The 18,637-nt window shown below is 41.3% G+C and overlaps 1 protein-coding gene across 3 annotated transcripts in view; it reads right to left on the reverse strand.

The window, feature by feature from the left end:
- Window positions 1–18,637, reverse strand: part of lpp (LIM domain containing preferred translocation partner in lipoma) — a 239,944-nt gene that overhangs the window by 62,581 nt on the left and 158,726 nt on the right. The window lies entirely within an intron of this gene.

The following is an 18,637-nucleotide window of genomic DNA, read 5'->3' on the forward strand; positions in this document are numbered from 1 at the left end:
GGGCATTTATTAAGGACACACAATCTCTAGATATAGCCTATTGTATGGATAACTCTTAAAAATTATTTATAACCTTCAGAAAGTAAATTTCAATGGCAATTAACAATATACAGAGTGCGTAAAAATAAAATAACTCTCAAAACTTATATACTAACACTATTGTATATATATATATATATATATATATATATATATATATATATATATATATATATATATATATATATATATATATATATATATATATATATATATATATATATATATAAATTAATCTATGAATTTATATAATAAAATCTTGTTCAAAGGATGTCTAGATATTTTTGCTAGAAAAATACAAATGTTGTGCAAGTATGTATTTGAATGTGAATGTGTTACTGTCCTTGTATACAGCAGGTTAACCTACTACACAACAACTTTAATGGACACATAGATGCCTTACTATCATCATCATCCATACAAGTTAACCATGTGCTGGGGTTATTCTTCAAGTCTGATGAACAGTATTTACACTACAGGGACTACTATTGGGAACAACTACCCAGTCAGCCATGCTGAGGGGATCCGTACACTAACATCTTAGACTCCATAGAACTAGCTGCCGGAGTCCCTATTCCCACACTATAGGTACGCACCAGCGGATGTCAGTGACATTATTCTCTTCAGCCATAGCCCACACTGACTGCGCACACACTGACAAGGAAAGTCCCAGCTTACATCCTTCCTGCCTTCCTTGCAGGGCTGAGAAAAAAGTCTCGGCCCACGAGCAGCTCAAGGGCTTGGTATTACATGTTATGAATACCTTAACATGAATATGGCCAAGGAATAATAGAATATAAATCCTGGCCTGTCACTTCTGGGGGACAAAAAGTACTACTCCTAACACACCACCAGGGAGGCTAACTTTACTAATTTTGTGCGGACGGATTGTAGGCCTTCGGTACTAAGCTCCATGAATACTCCATGAATAGGCCTCCAATGACAACCTTTCACACTGGATTCTAGAGACAGGAACTGGGAAGCAGAGACTCTGAATAAAAACCCTTGAGTGAGGGGTGAACTCTAGCTCAATCGCTTACTGCTGGTGAGCGGAGGCCTCAGCATTAACGGGAGGAGGCTAAACCACACTCTACCCTAACAACAGCTTTGCCAGGGAGGCTCACAGAGTTGGACAGGGCTCTAAAGAGCTAAGGCATCAGCATAACTAATCTCGAAACAAGAGAAGGACCAAATACACTATATGCTACTGACGGTTCTAACAAGGAGGCTCAAAGACAGCCATACACTCAAGACTGTTATCCAGGCAAAGTCCTGGGCAGCAATGGCCCCAGCAGGATGACTCTCTAAAATGAGGAGACCAACAACACAATACCCTAAAGATCATCTAGCCAAGGAGGCTCAAGAGAGCCATAAACATCGGTGCCACTGTCTAGACTGAGCTCCAAAGAGCGGAGGCCTCAGCATGACGACCCTCTAAAACAAGAGGAGGCCTACTCTATGCTAAGGACAGCCCTATCAAGGAAGTTCTCAGACAGCCATTTAACTTGATATCAAGGCAGAGCTCTGGGGAGCGGATGCCTCAGCAAGACAACACTAGAATGAGAGGAGATCTATCAACACTCTACCCTAAAGACAGTTCACCAAGGAGGCTAATAGACAGCCATACAAATTTTGTGCCATGCTCCGTCTAGACTGAGCTCTAAAGAGCGGAGGCCACAGAATAACGACACTCTAAAATAAGAGGAGGCCTAACTACACTCTTTGCTAAGGACAGCACTACCTAGGAGGCTCACAGAGAGCCAAACACATTTGGTGTCATCCTCTATAGAGGAATGATTACTGGAGTCAGAACTAGCTCACAACAGGGAGCGGAGCATCTTGTCTCGAAACATGCCCATAACCGAGAGGGGTACACTTCAAAAGTGTAGATGACCAATGGGAGCTAATAGAGGATAAGCTACAACCATTGTTAAACCTGTAGTATAATTTGGTCTCTTGACTCCAGCACTCTCAGAGGTGCCGTACAATAGGAGGGGTACACGACCCAGGGTGAACAAACAATTTCCTGTTGGGTCTAGAGACCAAAAGAGTTTTGAGCCTTCCTTGGTCAACGGACCACAAGGAAGCATACAGGGGTCTAGGCAAAGTACTAGCCGCACCACAAAGAGCGCGTTCAAACCCTTCGAGAGCTGAACGTGCTCCACTCGTCAGACTCTTATCATTTAATCAAAAATCATGCAAGAACAGTCACAAACACATCACTGTGAGTGTCTTTGGCTCCCTCGTGCAAACGCTAACTACTATACCCTCAGGTTAGAACAAAGATGTAAAAGCTCCTTACCTGTCTCTTTCAGTCAGTCTCACGAAGGCCTCACAATGAGCACATTCAGCCCCCTCGAGAACTGAACGCGCATGCTCCTAAACCAAACACATAACACAAGTTGTGTGTCCCCTCAGGTGTTGTCTCTGATTCAGAGGCACATACTTCCTAAAATGCTTTTCTGAGTGTAATCCATAGTGATCTCCTACGCAAAGATACGGATCCTGAAGACAAACAAAACTGATGACGTGTACAGGCACCCTCTTATACTCACGGTCACACCGTTAGTGCCGTCTCGCGTTGTTGCCAGCCCATGACATTGTTGCACATAACAGCGTCCTAGTACGCAATGCAAGTTCTAATTTGAAAGGGAACAGTAATATTGTAAAAACTATGAAAATTTTCAGCAGCCATTACTCCAGTGTTACATGATCTTTCAGAAATCATTCTAATATGCTGATGTGGTGCTCAAGAAACATTTCTTGTTATGATCGATGTTGAAAACAGTTGTGCCGCTTAAAGGTCCCATGGCATGGCATTTTTCTATTATTTTTTAATGTTTCCTGAGGTGTACTTATATTGTTAGTATGATTTTTACATCATAAAATATCATAATTTAGAAATAAAAGGCATTTTTTCTATACAGCTGTTTGCCCTGTGGCTGAAGGCCCTGTTACAAGAGGCGTGTCTGCTGTGAGACTTCAGTAAAAACGCCCACTGTTGTGATTGGCTGACATCTTTGCATTTGATATGAGCGGAGGGGGCGTGGTTTAACGAGGTCTACGAGGCACGAGCAGGCACGAGCTGCTGCCAGAGAGACGGATGGACCGGAGTTCACTTCACATCGGTTCTGTCAGTCTCAGTTCAGTGAACTGTTTTAGTTACAGCATATACTTCAGGTTATTAGTCTATTTCTAGTCGGAGGGGCTGTCACTCATGTCAGAAAGTTAGTAACTTTAGTAAATTATGGATCAGCGCTGACTAGGGCTGCACGATATTGGAAAAAAATTACATTGCGATATTTTTTTCCCCAACGATATATATTGCGATATTGAGAGCCATCAATCCAGGCTAAAGTCAATAATTACTATTCCATGATATTAATAATTTCACTAATAAGCAAGCTTCATTACAAGTGACAAAAAGGTCACCTAATATTTTATTCCAAAATTAGAACATTTCTGTAAACACAAAAGCAGAACACATTTAAACAGCAGCTTTACACCAACCCCCCTGATTGGTTTACAACAATATAACTTAAAATAAATATATTTTTTATAAAACAACTTATAAGCATTTTGGTTCACAATCTTTTGTTTTTAAGTCAACTTTTCTTAGCAAAAGTGCCAAAGTAAAACAGTGTTGGTCATCATCATAATCATGGCACATATCTTTAGCGATATGAAACGTTATTGCGTCTGTTATTTCTTTCTGTCGTTGAGAGCCTTTCTGGTAAGGTGTCACACTGGCAAAGGCATCACAAATATTTGTTTGTTTTGGTTGACATCCAGATTTGACTTTGTATTCGTCGTAAAGAGCTTTGTGGTGCCGATATAAAAGTGATCAGACAAATTGGTAGTGTTTCCTTGTTTTGTGGCCACAACTTTATGACACTTCATGCAAAGTACCTCTTTTTGGTCAACATCCTCCTTTTTGTAGCCGAAATAGTCCCAATTAGATGATTTCGACTTTCTTTTTGATCTCATTTCTGCTCGTCTTCAGCATTCTTTAGAGCATTGCAGTACATTTGCGGCATATAGACGCAAGTGTCATTACGTACTGAAGCTTTAGAAACAAAACCAACGGTTAAAAAACAAAAATATAAAAGTGAGGTGAGCAACGCTATGCATTTTGCCGCCTTCACGCTCGCTGTCGTTACTAAGCAACCGGGTAAACAGCTGCTGCTTTGATGTCGCAAATGCACCCCGGTTCGGAACCAAATAATATAATATGAACACAGTCCAGCGGGGGCAGGGAGAGGGGGGAGCAATCAAACTCGGGTTCGGTCCAGGCAATCGAACCAAGTGTGAAAGCACCCTTAATACACCATGGGCTACTACCCTTCACATCGCATGTTCCGGCGATGTGACTATCGCTCACGTGTACATCGCGATGTCGATGTTAAAACAGAATATCGTTCAGCCCTAGCGCTGACTGGAGACGCGAACCGTTTAGAACGATTCAGTCCGATTTGGTGAACTGATTCGGTTCACTAAAAAGAACCGGTTCAAAAGAAAGATCGTTCGCGAACCGGACATCACTAATGTTACCAGAGACTGAGCTCAGCGATTGCTAACAAAGTTATTTATAGTAACTACTGAGTTATGAGAGCGCTGTCAGTCAGCGCAAGTTTATTGTGTTTGTATTTGAGAGTTCTGAATAAACACGAGTCCCAGTCACGCCGAGTCCGTCTTCATCATTATTACCAACTTTGTAACACATGCAAAGTACCATTACAGCTGTCGAGATGAACGAGTTATGAGTAAGTGTTGATAATACCATTATTTTTAGATGTTCCTATCATATGGAAAGCGTCAGTGACGCGCATTGAGTACACAGCGCAAACAAAGACACAACAGCAGTAATCGAATGTAATCCAGTTTATTGTGGGAATAGCTGGCTAGCCTAGCCCAGATACCCTCACGCTTACCCCCTTCTGCTTAATCTCGCGCCGCGTTTGGTGCCTCCGCTGTGGGCCAGATGCAGTACTGGGGGTCGGGGATGTTGGAGGCCGAACGATCAGTGCAGCCCGAGCCTCGGCGTGTGTAAGGTTTATCTCTAAAGATGTAACGACTGTATGCACATTGTAGAACCGATAGACGCGACGAGGACGTACAAAAACACTGACTCACAAGATAGAAAACACGAAAACACCGTTCTGTCGGGAGAGAGAGAAGCCGCAGCTTGTGCACGAATAATAAATAATTAGCTACACATAAGAAATCACTGATCACAGATCAGAAGGAACTGAAAAAAGACTTCTGTTTTCATTTGTACATCCAAACACTGAGAAACTGCCAGCGTTCACTCGTTCACAAGCAATGATGCAATGATCTCTCGAGCGCTTGCATGGGCGTGCTAGATTCTCTGGGCGGAGGAAAGGGAGTTAACCGTTCCTGCTTGGACGTCAAACCAGGAGACTTCAGGATTGGCTCGTCTGGCCTGTCATTTTCTCAAAGGCAGAGAGACAGCCAGAACTCGGGTTTACACCGATCAACATTTCTATCCACTTGGGGACAATATTCAGGCTAGGGGAACTCATATTAATGTTGAAAAACCTCATAAAATGAAAATTTCATGCCATGGGACCTTTAATATTTTTTTGTCGAAACCATGATACATTTTTTGCAGGATTCTTAAATAGATTAATAGAAACTTCAAAAGTGTTTGTATCAATATAAAAATATAATAATACTGATCTCAAACTTTTGAATTCTTGTGTACCTATATGACAGTGACATTTTATGGATTCCTTTTCAATTTTGAATATTGTGTGTTTAAAACAAGTTAAAATTGAAATTCCATGAATAAAACCAAAAATCTTGGTAATGGGCAAAACTTGGAATAATGCCAAAAGGGAACTGAATAAAGAGTTTGTGAGGTCAGCTAGCCTCTTAATGATGTCCTAGAAGAGGTTATTTTGAGCAGGTGTTGACGAGGTCCTATGAAAATGTTGATATGTGAGTCAGGGAGAAAAATGGCCTCCACCAGAAGCAGCAAACAGGAGAGACGGGTGGGGGAGCGCAACGTCAAACATACGAAAGCTGAATATTTGACAGCTGAAACCATCATTGACCTTCTAGGGGGCTTTAGCCGCCTGTAGGGGTTGAGCAGTTGAGAATAATCCTCCCCCTGTCAATTGTCACTCAAGCTCAGCAATAACACAAGCTATCATCCAGCTTAGCCTCTCCCCAATTTAGAGAGAGAGACGCGGCAAGAGAAAGAGAAGGAGAGGAAGATCAGAAAAGATGGAGAGAGTTGAAGAAATTGCTAAATGAACCAGCAGCCATGAAATTCCCCCTCCATTCGAAAAACGAGATCAAACGTTCACTGGCAGATTTGCTTAATTAAGTGTCCTTGAGCTGTGTTGATGTGAAAAGCCTTCACTTTTACACCTTACTTCTAATATAAAAGATGTGAACCAATCAGAGATGAGATCCTGAGGGGGTCAGCCAATCAGCATCCAGCCATGGAGACGACTGGACGGGAAGCGATTACGGACTCATAATGATGCTGACCATCCGTGACAGCTCTCAATTAAATCTAATGATCACTGCGACAGGGGACACAAAGCAATAGCGTGGATGGAAGCGAATATGTAAGCACAGACCTCTCAATGAACCACGGCCAGGAAATGGCCATTGCTCATTGCTCTTAAGCCATCTATTATTTGCTTGATATATAAGATTATTTACACATCAGATTAGTTCACCAAGTCAGTTTTGCATTGTGCGGAGGGTTATGGAAATGTCCCGACATGACATCTGGACAGATTGACAACGGTAAAGACAAAGTTGACAGCTTTGGCTTTCAAATCAATCAAATCAAATCAAATCAAATCACTTTATTTGTCACTCTACATATGCACAAGTGCAACAGTAGGTGAAATTCTTAGGTGCAGTTCCGAGCAACATGGTAGTCATGACATGACATGTACAACATTTAAAGCAGCATCAGATTACACTGATGCGCCCACAATTACTCACAGCACAGTAAACTCTACAATAAACAATAAATAATTTACACAATGTGAGTGTAGTTCTCACAGCTTTAAACAATATACACATACTTACAATATACATATACTTTAAACAATATACACTAAACATACACTAAACAATATACATTACGCTATAATAGTAATAATAATATACAATGTACAGTATAAAATATTATTCACAGATTGAAAAATTGAAATCCAAAGTGCAATAGATGCTGTATGATAAATAAATGTGTATATAATGTGTGTTTATCTACAGTGGGTTGTGCTGAGTGATATTCTGTCCAGTGTGTGTTATGATCCTGATGGGTCAAGAGTTAAGGAGTCTGATTGTTTGTGGGAAGAAGCTGTTCTGGAGTCGGCTGGTGCGTGATCTGATGCTGCGGTACCGTCTGCCTGATGGCATCAGTGAGAGCAGCCCATGGTTCGGGTGGCTAGAGTCTCTGATGATCCTCTGAGCTCTCTTCACACACCGCCTGACATAAATGTCCTGGAGGGAGGGAAGCTCACCTCCGATGATGCAGCTGGCCGTGCGCACTACCCTTTGCAGGGCTTTGCGGCTGCGGGCGGTACTGTTGCCGTACCAGGTGGTGATGCAGCCAGTCAGCAGGCTCTCTATGGTGCAGGTGTAGAACCGTGTGAGGATGTGGCGGCTCATTCCAAACCTCCTCAGCCGTCGCAGGAAGAAAAGGCGTTGATGAGCCTTCTTCACAACGGCCTCGGAGTGGACGGACCATGAGAGTTCCTCTGTGATGTGGACACCGAGGAACTTGAAGCTGCTGACTCTCTCCACCGGTGCTCCATCGATGGTGATGGGGCGGTGTTCTCTCTCATTCCTCCTGAAGTCGACCACCAGCTCCTTGGTCTTGCTGACGTTGAGGGAGAGGTTGTGCTCCTGACACCATCGTGTCAGAGTGTGCACCTCCTCTCTGTAGGCCGTTTCATCATTGTCAGTGATGAGACCTACCACCGTCGTATCGTCAGCAAACTTGATGATGGTGTTGGAGCTGTGGGTTGCCACACAGTCATGTGTGTACAAAGAGTACAGGAGTGGGCTGAGAACACAGCCCTGAGGGGCTCCAGTGTTGAGAGTCAGTGGTGAGGAGATGTTACTGCCCATTCTGACCACCTGGCGTCTGTTTGACAGGAAGTCCAGGATCCAGCTGCATAACAGGCTGTTTAAGCCGAGAGCCCGGAGTTTAATGTCAAGTATGGAGGGCACAATGGTGTTGAATGCTGAGCTGTAGTCTACAAACAGCATTCTCACATATGTGTTCCTCTTTTCCAGGTGGGAGAGAGCAGTGTGAATTGTTGATGAAATGGCATCATCAGTGGAGCGGTTTTTGCGGTATGCAAACTGCAGTGGGTCCAGTGAGGGGGGGAGAACAGAGCAGATGTGGTTTCTGACTAGTCTCTCAAAGCATTTGCTGATGATGGGGGTCAGAGCAACAGGACGCCAGTCGTTTAAGCAGAGTGTTTTTGACTGCTTAGGTACAGGAACAATGGTGGACGTTTTGAAGCATGTGGGGACCACAGACAGGGAGAGGGACAGGTTAAAAATGTCCGTGAAAACTCCAGCCAGTTGGCGCGCGCACGCTCTGATGACGCGGCCGGGAATCCCGTCTGGACCCGCAGCTTTTCGGACGTTCACCCGCCGGAAGGATCGGGTAACATCCGCTTCAGATACGGAGAGTGCACTAACCTCTGTATCTTCAGCCGCGAGCTCTCTCTCCGTGAGGGCGGTGTTATTTCCCTCAAAGCGAGCATAAAAGGTGTTGAGCTCGTCCGGGAGAGAGGCAGCGGTGTTCACGGTGGAGTTTGTGTTCCCTTTATAGTCTGTGATGGTGTTAATTCCCCTCCACATGCTTCTGGAGTCGGTGGTGTTGAACTGTCCTTCAATCTTGTCCCTGTACTGGCGTTTTGCTGCTTTGATTGTTTTCCGGAGGGCATAACTTGCTTGTTTATGCTCCTCCGCATTACCAGAGTTAAAAGTGAAGGTCCGCGCATTGAGTGCCGCGCGAACATCCCCATTTATCCACGGCTTCTGGTTTGGGTACAGCCGAATTGTTTTGGTCGGAACAACGTCATCTACGCACTTCCTGATGAAACACGTTACGCTATCAGCGTAGACCTCGATGTCGTCATCAGAGGCCGACCGGAACATCTCCCAGTCCGCGTGATCAAAACAGTCCTGTAGCATAGAGTCCGATTGGTCTGACCAGCACTGGATGGTTCTGAGGGCGGGTGCTTCCTGTTTCAGTCTCTGCCTGTAAGCGGGCAAAAGTAGAATGGACGCGTGATCTGATTTGCCGAATGGTGGGCGAGGGAGGGACTTGTAACCCTCCTTGAAGGGGGAGTAGCAGTGGTCTAAAACACGGTTCCCTCGCGTGTTGATGCTAACATGTTGGTGGTATTTGGGTGCGATGCGCTTGAAGTTGGCTTTGTTAAAGTCCCCGGTCACAATAAACGCAGCCTCAGGATGCGCGGTTTCCTGCTCACTCACTGACCTATACAGTTCCTTTAGTGCCCGGTCTGTGTCGGCTTGTGGGGGGATATACACCGCTGTGATGATGACCGCGGTGAATTCCCTCGGTAGCCAGAATGGTCGGCACAGAACCATGAGAAATTCCAGATCAGGAGAGCAGAAAGACTTGATAGAGTGTACGTTCCTCTGATCACACCAGGATCGGTTGATCATAAAACACACACCCCCGCCTTTGCTTTTCCCGGAGAGATCTTTTTCTCTGTCCATCCGATGCACGGAGAACCCCGTGGTTTCGATGGCTGAGTCTGGAATCTCAGCGGACATCCAAGTTTCTGTAAGGCAGATAATGCAGCAGTCCCTCGTGTCTCGTTGGAAAGAGATCCGCGCTCTCAGCTCGCAGAGTTTATTGTCCAGAGACTGAACATTTGCCAGTAAAATACTGGGAAGCGGGGGTCGGTTTGCGCGGCGTCTTAATCTGACGAGTACGCCAGCTCTACAGCCCCTTCTCCGGCCGCGTCTCCGCGGCCGGGCCACCCAGACAAAGGGTTCCGCTGCTGTGTTTGTAAACGGCGTGTCGTCGTTGATGAATTTAAAGTCCGGTTTTCGGTGTGCGATTGCCGAACCAATGTCCAAAAGTGTCTGTCTGTCGTACGTAGTAAGGCAGACAACATCCAAGACAAAAAACACAAAAACTATAAACAGAACAAACAAAAAACTACAATGCTTCAGCAGAGCTTGCGACGTTGCGGCCGTCCTCGGCGCCATCTTGACTCATCTACTCTAGCTTTTACTCTAATCTGGCTTTTATATTGTGCCGCTGTACTGTTCTGAGATTTAAGTTCAAAGTGTGGCGATACAGACGGAAAGGAAAATAAACAGATTACAGCTAAAAGGGCAGAAAAAGCTTCTCATTAGAACGACAAAATCAGTTGAGTTGGAAAACATCAGGATCAAATGCATTGTGCTGTGCGAGAGGTCACCACACTGTCGTGTTTTCTAACTGTGCATTGCTTTCAAGGAGAAAAGGATTGTTTTAGAGCTCTTTAGAGTTCATGTTCGGCTGGATGTTTGATGACTGCGCTTGCTTGACATAAGAGGAGTCTGGTAATAGTGCTCCTGAAAAAAGACCTTAGATTATGAAGCGGTAAAAATGGCATCACTCAGTCCACATTTTCTTCGCTTCAAACATCTCTCAATCCAAAGCAGAGCCGCACTTATAATTAGATTAATAAGACCCACAAAACAAATAGCTTAGAAACACTTAAAAGTTTATCTGCAGCAGGCTGGTGAGGCAGGTGTAAAACAGATTCCACAGCGTTTGTTGTTGTTTTTAAGGTGAGGGGCATCCCTCAAATGTTGATGGTAGGCTCCATCAGAGTGGTCATTGTGGCACAGCCTTAAGCAGAACCTTAATGAATTAAAAACCAATTACAGCTCACCATGAGACAAGGCCAAGTGATTTCAGCCATACAAAAGTGGCTGGATTTTTCTTTTTTGTCATGATACATATTCAGTCATTCTGTTGGTATGGCCCTTCAAGCAGACTGAACATATATAAATATCTATGATATCTAGTGAAACGAGATCTAGTGGATAATGTGGCATTTAAAGCATGCTCTTCTTTATCTCAATGTTTAGGAACCAAAATTCTTATATTAATTACTTACGCAACAAATCTGTATTCATGTTCAGAACATACTGAAAACGAATTCAATAAGAATATTTGGGTGGAGTGCAGAGGATGTGGAATCAAAGAGAATTCAAAGACCCGTACAACATCATCTTTTGTTGTTCTGATGCACTCTTTTGGGACTAGAGCAGCCATCTCACAGCATAATATACTTGTGTTTCGAATAATGTTAATTTGTTTTCTTAATACATGAGGCTGCTCCTGACAATGTGGTATTTATTTTGTGTTTAGTTAAACACAGTCCTTGATGAGCTATTCCCAAAGGCTGGGGCTGCAGTTGTTTGTACTAGTGCATAAAATCCTTGAATTAGTGTGGGCTCAAGGGTATGTTCTTTTCCCCAGATTATGGCTATGGAGAGAGTGTACGCGAAGTGCGCAATAGCCATCTTCATGAAGCAGCCAGTAGAAAATGAATCAGTTTAATGGCTCTCTAAGGCAACTCCAAAAAAAAAGTCATTTTTCCATACTAATATTGTCCTTTTGAATTTTTGGATAGCACCAAGTTATTGAGGGTGTTGTTTCTTTTGCAAAGCACTGCATCTTTTCTGCTTCACAATAAATAAACCAATGATACAGAAATGATTGCTGATTAAAAGGCCATTAGAATCCTTGTGGAGCAAGGAGGACCTACAATGACACAAGGAAAAGGCACATCCCAAGAGCCTGCCACTTATCATCCCATCACTCTTATATATTAATAACAGTGTACTGTATTGCTCTAATTGGACTGAATGTTTTACATCCTTGGGCTGATTGTGAAAGACATTACCAGATATTCTTGGAAATTTTAAAAAGAGTAACAGATTCTCAGGCGCCTCAGGCTGTCTTTCTGCAGAGGACTCGAAGGTAGTGACCTAGAAGTTCTGCCGAGGGGGAAGACCAGCGATAAGACAGGAAACTGCCATGTGGCATTCATTGTTAATTCAGTGTCAACACCTTCGCTGCGTCCGAAACTTGGAAAATGCTGCCTTCGGAGGACACATTTCAAGGTAGGAAGGCATCAAGGCATCAAGGCATGTCCGAATCTAATTTTAGCTTCACTTCCTGTCGTCCTTCATCTGATTGATTTTTGAAGGCAGCATATATGTATCCTTCGCTGCCTTTGATATCCCACAATCCTGCGCGTTCCATTCTGTGACAGTTGAGCTGGAAAAAAAATATGCCGTCCGAAAGTTGCGTTTGCTTGTCAGTTTCTGTGTAAATTTACGTTTTTTTTTTACCAACATTTTCCACTTCTGATGTAATTTCTAACGAGAAATTACAAATGTAATAATTCAATATTTGTTTAGTTCTCACCAAATCTCTCTCTATTTTGCCATGGTTAAACTGTTACACTGCCTAAGAAGTCTGTCAGAAATTAGTTTCGTGAGGTGCCTTCATTCACAAACGCTGCCTTACAAGTCACTGTCTGATAAGGCAGCGAGGCAACGAGTCAGCTGCCTAGGTTTTCGGACGCAGCCCTTGTTTGTTCTCTAGTTCTGACCGATGTTCACTTGCCTGGTTGAATTTCAGGAAGTCAAGATGTACACAAAGAATCTGACTGCTCAATGACATACTACATATGTTAAAAGGCTTCCAAATTTATGGGATGATCCCTTTGCAAGGTCTCTCTTCCTACAACAAAAAGGCAGCTAGGTATTTTCAAGCATGAAGACTCCTTTATACTGTATGAGAGAAATTAATAAGTGTGATATAAAGTCAACATGTTGTTTTTAAATGTTAGTAATTGGCTTATATAATGTCATTGTACTAAAGTAAAAACGAATTATTAAAATATTATCGGGAAAATATTTATTATATTTTCGTATTAATTTACTATTCTATATAAAAAGTATTAGCTGATATTCTCTTTTTTGTTATGTTGGTTTACAAATTTGTACCTTTTTACATTTTTACTCTTTTAGTTTTACATTTTGTCAAAGGCTTGTTTACATTTATACGTTTTTATAGTACACTACTGAATGTCAACGTTGCAAGTTAAATTAAATGTTTTTAAGTAAAATTGTTGAAAATTATTGTGATAAATTAGTCAATAGATTAATCGATAAATTAGTAGATTGATTAATTGATATAAAAATAGTCGTTAGTGACAGCCCTAGTTGAGTGCATGAAGTTTCCAATATTCCACACTTTGTTTTTTTTGGTTAAGTGCATCATCCGGGTATTTAAAGTGTACTTTTTCTATTGTGGCCCTCCAGGAGCAAGTTGGATATCCCTGGCCTATATAATCCTGCTTACCATGAGTACTTCCGAGAATGGACAAGTTGTCATTGATATTTGCAGCACAAAAAATTAACTAAATGGATAAAAAACTATGGTTAATTTCCGTTATTATACACTATATTGCCAAAAGTTTTGATTCGCCTGCCTTTACATGTACATGAACTTTAATGACATCCCATTTTTAATCCGTAGGATTTAATATGGAGTTGGCCCACCCTTTGCAGCTACAACAGCTTCAACTCTTCTGGGGAGGCTTTACACAAGGTTTAGGAGTGCGTTTATGGGAATTTTTTACCATTCTTCTAGAAGCGCATTAATCAGGTCAGGCACTGATGTTGGACGAGAAGGCCTGGCTTGCAGTCTCCGCTCTAATTCATCCAAAAGGTGTTCTATCGGGTTGAGGTCAGGACTCTGCAGGCCCGTCAAGTTCCTGCACACCAAACTCGCTCATCATGTCTTTATGGACCTTGCTTTGTGCACTGGTGTGCAGTCATGGAATAACAGGAATGGGCCATCCCCCAAACTGTTCCCACAAAGTTGGGAGCATGAAATTGTCCAAAATGTCTTGGTATGCGGTAGCATTAAGAGTTCCTTTCAATGGAACTAAGGGGCCAAGCCCAACCCCTGAAAAACAACCTCACACCATAATCACCTTTGCACAATGCAGTCAGGCAAGTACCGTTCTCCTGGCAACCGCCAAACCCAGACTCGTCCATCGGATTGCCAGACAGAGAAACGTGATTCGTCACTCCAGAGAACACGTCTCCACTGCTCAAGAGTACAGTGGCGGGGTGCTTTACACCACTGCATCTGATGCTTTGCATTGCACTTGGTGCTGTAAGGCTTGAATGCAGGTGCTCGGCCATAGAAAACCCATTCCATGAAGCTCTCTACGCACTGTTCTTGAGCTAATCTGAAGGCCACATTGAGTTTGGAGATCTGTAGCTATTGACTCTGCAGAAAGTTGGCGACTTCTGCGCACTGTGTGCCTCAGCATGCGCTGACCCCGCTCTGTGATTTTACTTGGCCTACCACTTCGTGGATGAGTTGCTGTTGTTGCCAATTGCTTCGACTTTGTTATAATACCACTAACCTTTGACAGTAGAATATTTAGTAGTGAGGAAATTTCACAAATGGACTTATTGCACAGGTGGCCACCTATCACGATACCACACTTGAATTCATTGAGCTCCTGAGAGCAACCCATTCTTTCACAAATGTTTTTAGAAGCAGTCTGCATGCCTAGGTGCTTGATTTTATACACCTTTGGCCATGGAAGTGACTAAACACCTGAATTCAATGATTTGGAGGGGTGTCTCAATACTTTTGCCAATATAGTGCATCTACGGTTCGTTAGAGCTAAAATTTTAAAGTAAAATCAAATAGCATGACAAGATTACATTAAATGCAAGTGCAATTTCTATTTGTGGGTGATCATCTCTCTCTGTACGAGTGACTAGCTGCATCTGAAATCGCATACTTATACTAGTAGGACAACATGGCGGATTAAATTCGTACTACACACATTCATACTATATAGAACATACATTTTTAGTGGTCATGAAGTAATTACTTATTCAAAATAAGTACCTACTCAAGAAAGTATGCGATTTTCAGACACAGACACTATCTGTATGTGTGAGCGTATAGGCTTCAATGAAAGCAGCACAGTCATTTTGATTGGAACTACCAATGCATTAAACAGTTTTAAATCAAATTTCACAAATACATTAACAGTTAAATGCTCCTTTTCTGCTCCTTTGCAGCCCCCAGTTTGAAAAACCCTAATGGGCATAATGGGCATCACCAAACACGAATAATCACATGACCTAAACATTTACTAGTTGCTTACTTTGAAGCATGGTACTAAGACTAAAGAGAATTTGGTTAAATTGAAAAAAATCCATAATACATATAAATATATTTTGACAAAGCATCTACTTTTCTCTTTCAATAAATAATAAGTTAGAACTAGATGTCAAGAAATAAGAGCAAAGTGAGTGAAAGTGAGAGAGTAATGTGAATGTGTGAGGTAAGATAAGATAAACATTCTGTTTTTATTCAGACAAATAGACTCAGAAAGTGTAAAGCCCTACAGAGAGGCGGCATTAACAATTCATAAAGGTTAAAATAACTGTTTATTCTAAAGATTCCGATGAAGGATGCAAAGAAACTCCCTGCTGTACTGCCATCTGAAGCAATTAAATCACAAACACTAAGTAGAGCAGAATACACACTTATGAGCCACTTACACTCACTCATGATCTTTAACACACATCCGCGCACACACATTACTGTGGAACATAAAATCAAGTTGCTGTTTCTTGGTAGGTTTCTGTGACGTTAACACAAGCTGTCTCTTTAAATAAGCTGTTATGACTGCGTAAAGATTCAAGATTTAATTTTAAATACGAGCATGTTTTGTGAGGTAACCAGCCTTTGAAAATGCTCCCCCTCTCTCATACACAATCAATAAATCATAAAAATACACAAGATACAAGCTTAAACACACAATCACAGGACACAAACACAGATCATTAATTACCACAAATGTATTATTCATACATGCATAAACAGATACACACTTTCAAAGAATTTTCATGAATTTTTCATTTTGCACAGAATAAGGACAGCTGTGTGATTGTGTGTACCTTTCCATCATCACGGCCTGTTATCGGGTAAAAATTAGCAGTATATTTCCAGAACCTTGCAGTGTCTTACAAAGATATTCAGACCCTTAATCAATGCTATAATTGTACTATTCTCAATCCAATTTATTTAAATGTATTTTAATTGAAAGCACAGAAATGGTATTATTTGAATAAAACAAAAATTACAACATCGTTTTTTCTCACATCTAAACATCACATCTAAAAACCCTATTGTGGTGTCATCAAACTATAAAATCCCACATCATTCCTAGGTCACTGCAAAAGTTTTTGGCAAACTCTATACTCCCATACAGACAATGTAACAAAGAAGTGTGGTTAATTTGTATTTGTGCACTTAGTAAAAAAAATGCACTTGTAAATATTATAATTATATAAAATTGTATAATTATATAAAAACAGTTGCCTGGCTATCACCAGACCAAGCTCAATTTAAGACTGAACATTGGTCTGGGGAGTCTGCAATGTATTTCTACTGCACAAGAGGTGTGATAAACGAGCATAAATTAAATGACTCTGTACGCAATTGGATAGTTCTTCAACCAATCAGACCACAAGAGGAGTGATCAACGGGCAACGGCCCATCGCTTCTCTATCCGTTATCGTGTTAAAACCACCAATAGCGCGCCAGGTGGATAAGCCAGTCTGTGATTGGTTCCCACAAAAGTGTAACAGAAGCAGTAGAAATGAATTTACAGGTTTCCAGACTGAGTTGCAGGGCGAAATCAAATCGCCGGCAGATCAGGCTGGGTTTACCCAGTCTATAAAAAACACATTTTTAATGATTTTGTGTCTTAACATATATAAGTCACTGTTTCAATAACCTTTTCTCATGTTTTGAAGCAGTACACTCATTTTGATGTGTTGACTAATATACAAAAGGATCATGAACTTGATTATAAGTTTAACTTTAGAGTGTTAATATTACATTTAAAGTTAATTTATCTTAAAATGTACTAAATTCAATTTCATTAATTGTAATTGCAAATGAAATCAAAATTACATGACAAGTTTCAATAGAAATTGCATTAATGTCAATTTTAGTTTACCATAAATGCTTGTCAGTACGTAAGGCAGAACACTTTAACCAATTTTCAAAGACAATAGAAATAATTCTGAAATGATATATAAAGATCTGGTTACACTTTATTTTACAGTGTCCTTGTTACATGTACTTACATAGTAATAACAGTAAATGATGCACAATTACATGCAACTAACCCTCAACCAAATCCTAGTCCTACTCTAACCCTATAGTAAGTACATGTAGTTCATTCATATTACTCAGTATTTAAATATATAATTACAGAGTAACAATGACACCTTAAATGGGTCATGAATTGGTCATTAAAAGGTCAACGTAATATAAGAATATCCTGTAAGTTTCAGAGATGAAAACTTCCTTGTTAATAAAAAATAAAAGCTTTTATTGAAAGCTGGCTCATCAAAAGAGAGATCTGCGAATTTGCCTCCATGTGACGTCAGAAAAAAATGGTTTGTATATGTGATAGTATCGCATTGTTACAGATCGTTTGATATCTACTGATTATGTGTACGTGTCTAACTAAACATAACTTACCACGCTGTCACATGCTGGAGTATCCTTTGTATTTGAGGTGTTGTTGGTTCATTGTCCTGCGATCAGACTCCGGGTCGAACATAGCCCGACCTGGGGCTAGTACAATCGCAGAAGTTTTGAACATGCTGATTTGTCTGCAGTGAAGTTGATGCACGTACTTGGCTCGGGCGTGTGTGTGTCTGTGTTAGTGATGCGCGGTTCGCGGTTATATCCACTGATCGGGCGGGCCAGGTAATAAAAAATAACATTCCAATTAATTGCAGGTGGATGAGAGATAAATCATTGTGTTTGTTTGATAAAGACATTTTGCGAGCCCTGTGGGCGAATCATTCCGGTTGCCGTTTTTCCACATTGGAAGTTTTCAAAACAATTCCCCCAGTGTACTGACGGGGGAGTCAAAACTCATTATAATACGTAAAACTGTTATCCATTCATAGCAGTGGGTGTTTACTTCCAAGTCTTCAATGCGGCACACCCATAAAAACTTTCAAGCGTTTCAAGAGCTAGGCTCAAAACCAGGGTTGAAAATAACCTATTACTTATTCATTATGATGTTTATGAATGTAAAAACCACGCAAACGTCATAAGTTGACCTCAGACAACAGTATAAAAAAATTAAAAAGCCAGTTCATGAGACCTTTAAAATAAAGTGTAACCCTTTATGTTAAGGTGTCCTTGTTACAGTGCAATAATAATAATTAACTACATGTACTTACTATTGGGTTAGGGTTAGGAATAAGGGGTGGTTAGGGTTAGTTGCATATAATTATGCATAATTTGGTTATTACTACAGTAAATGCACGAAACGTGTAACAAGGACACTGTCAAATAAAGTGTTACCAAAGATGTACTTTCAGTCGTAACTGCATTTAATATAAAAGTTAAACTATAATGCATTTTCATTTAATTGCATTGCATTAAGTGCTTGAAAACATTACATTCAGTTCACAC

Source organism: Gobio gobio (assembly GCF_949357685.1).
Source record: "Gobio gobio genome assembly, chromosome: 17".
In the NCBI taxonomy this organism is placed as follows: Eukaryota; Metazoa; Chordata; class Actinopteri; order Cypriniformes; family Gobionidae; genus Gobio; species Gobio gobio.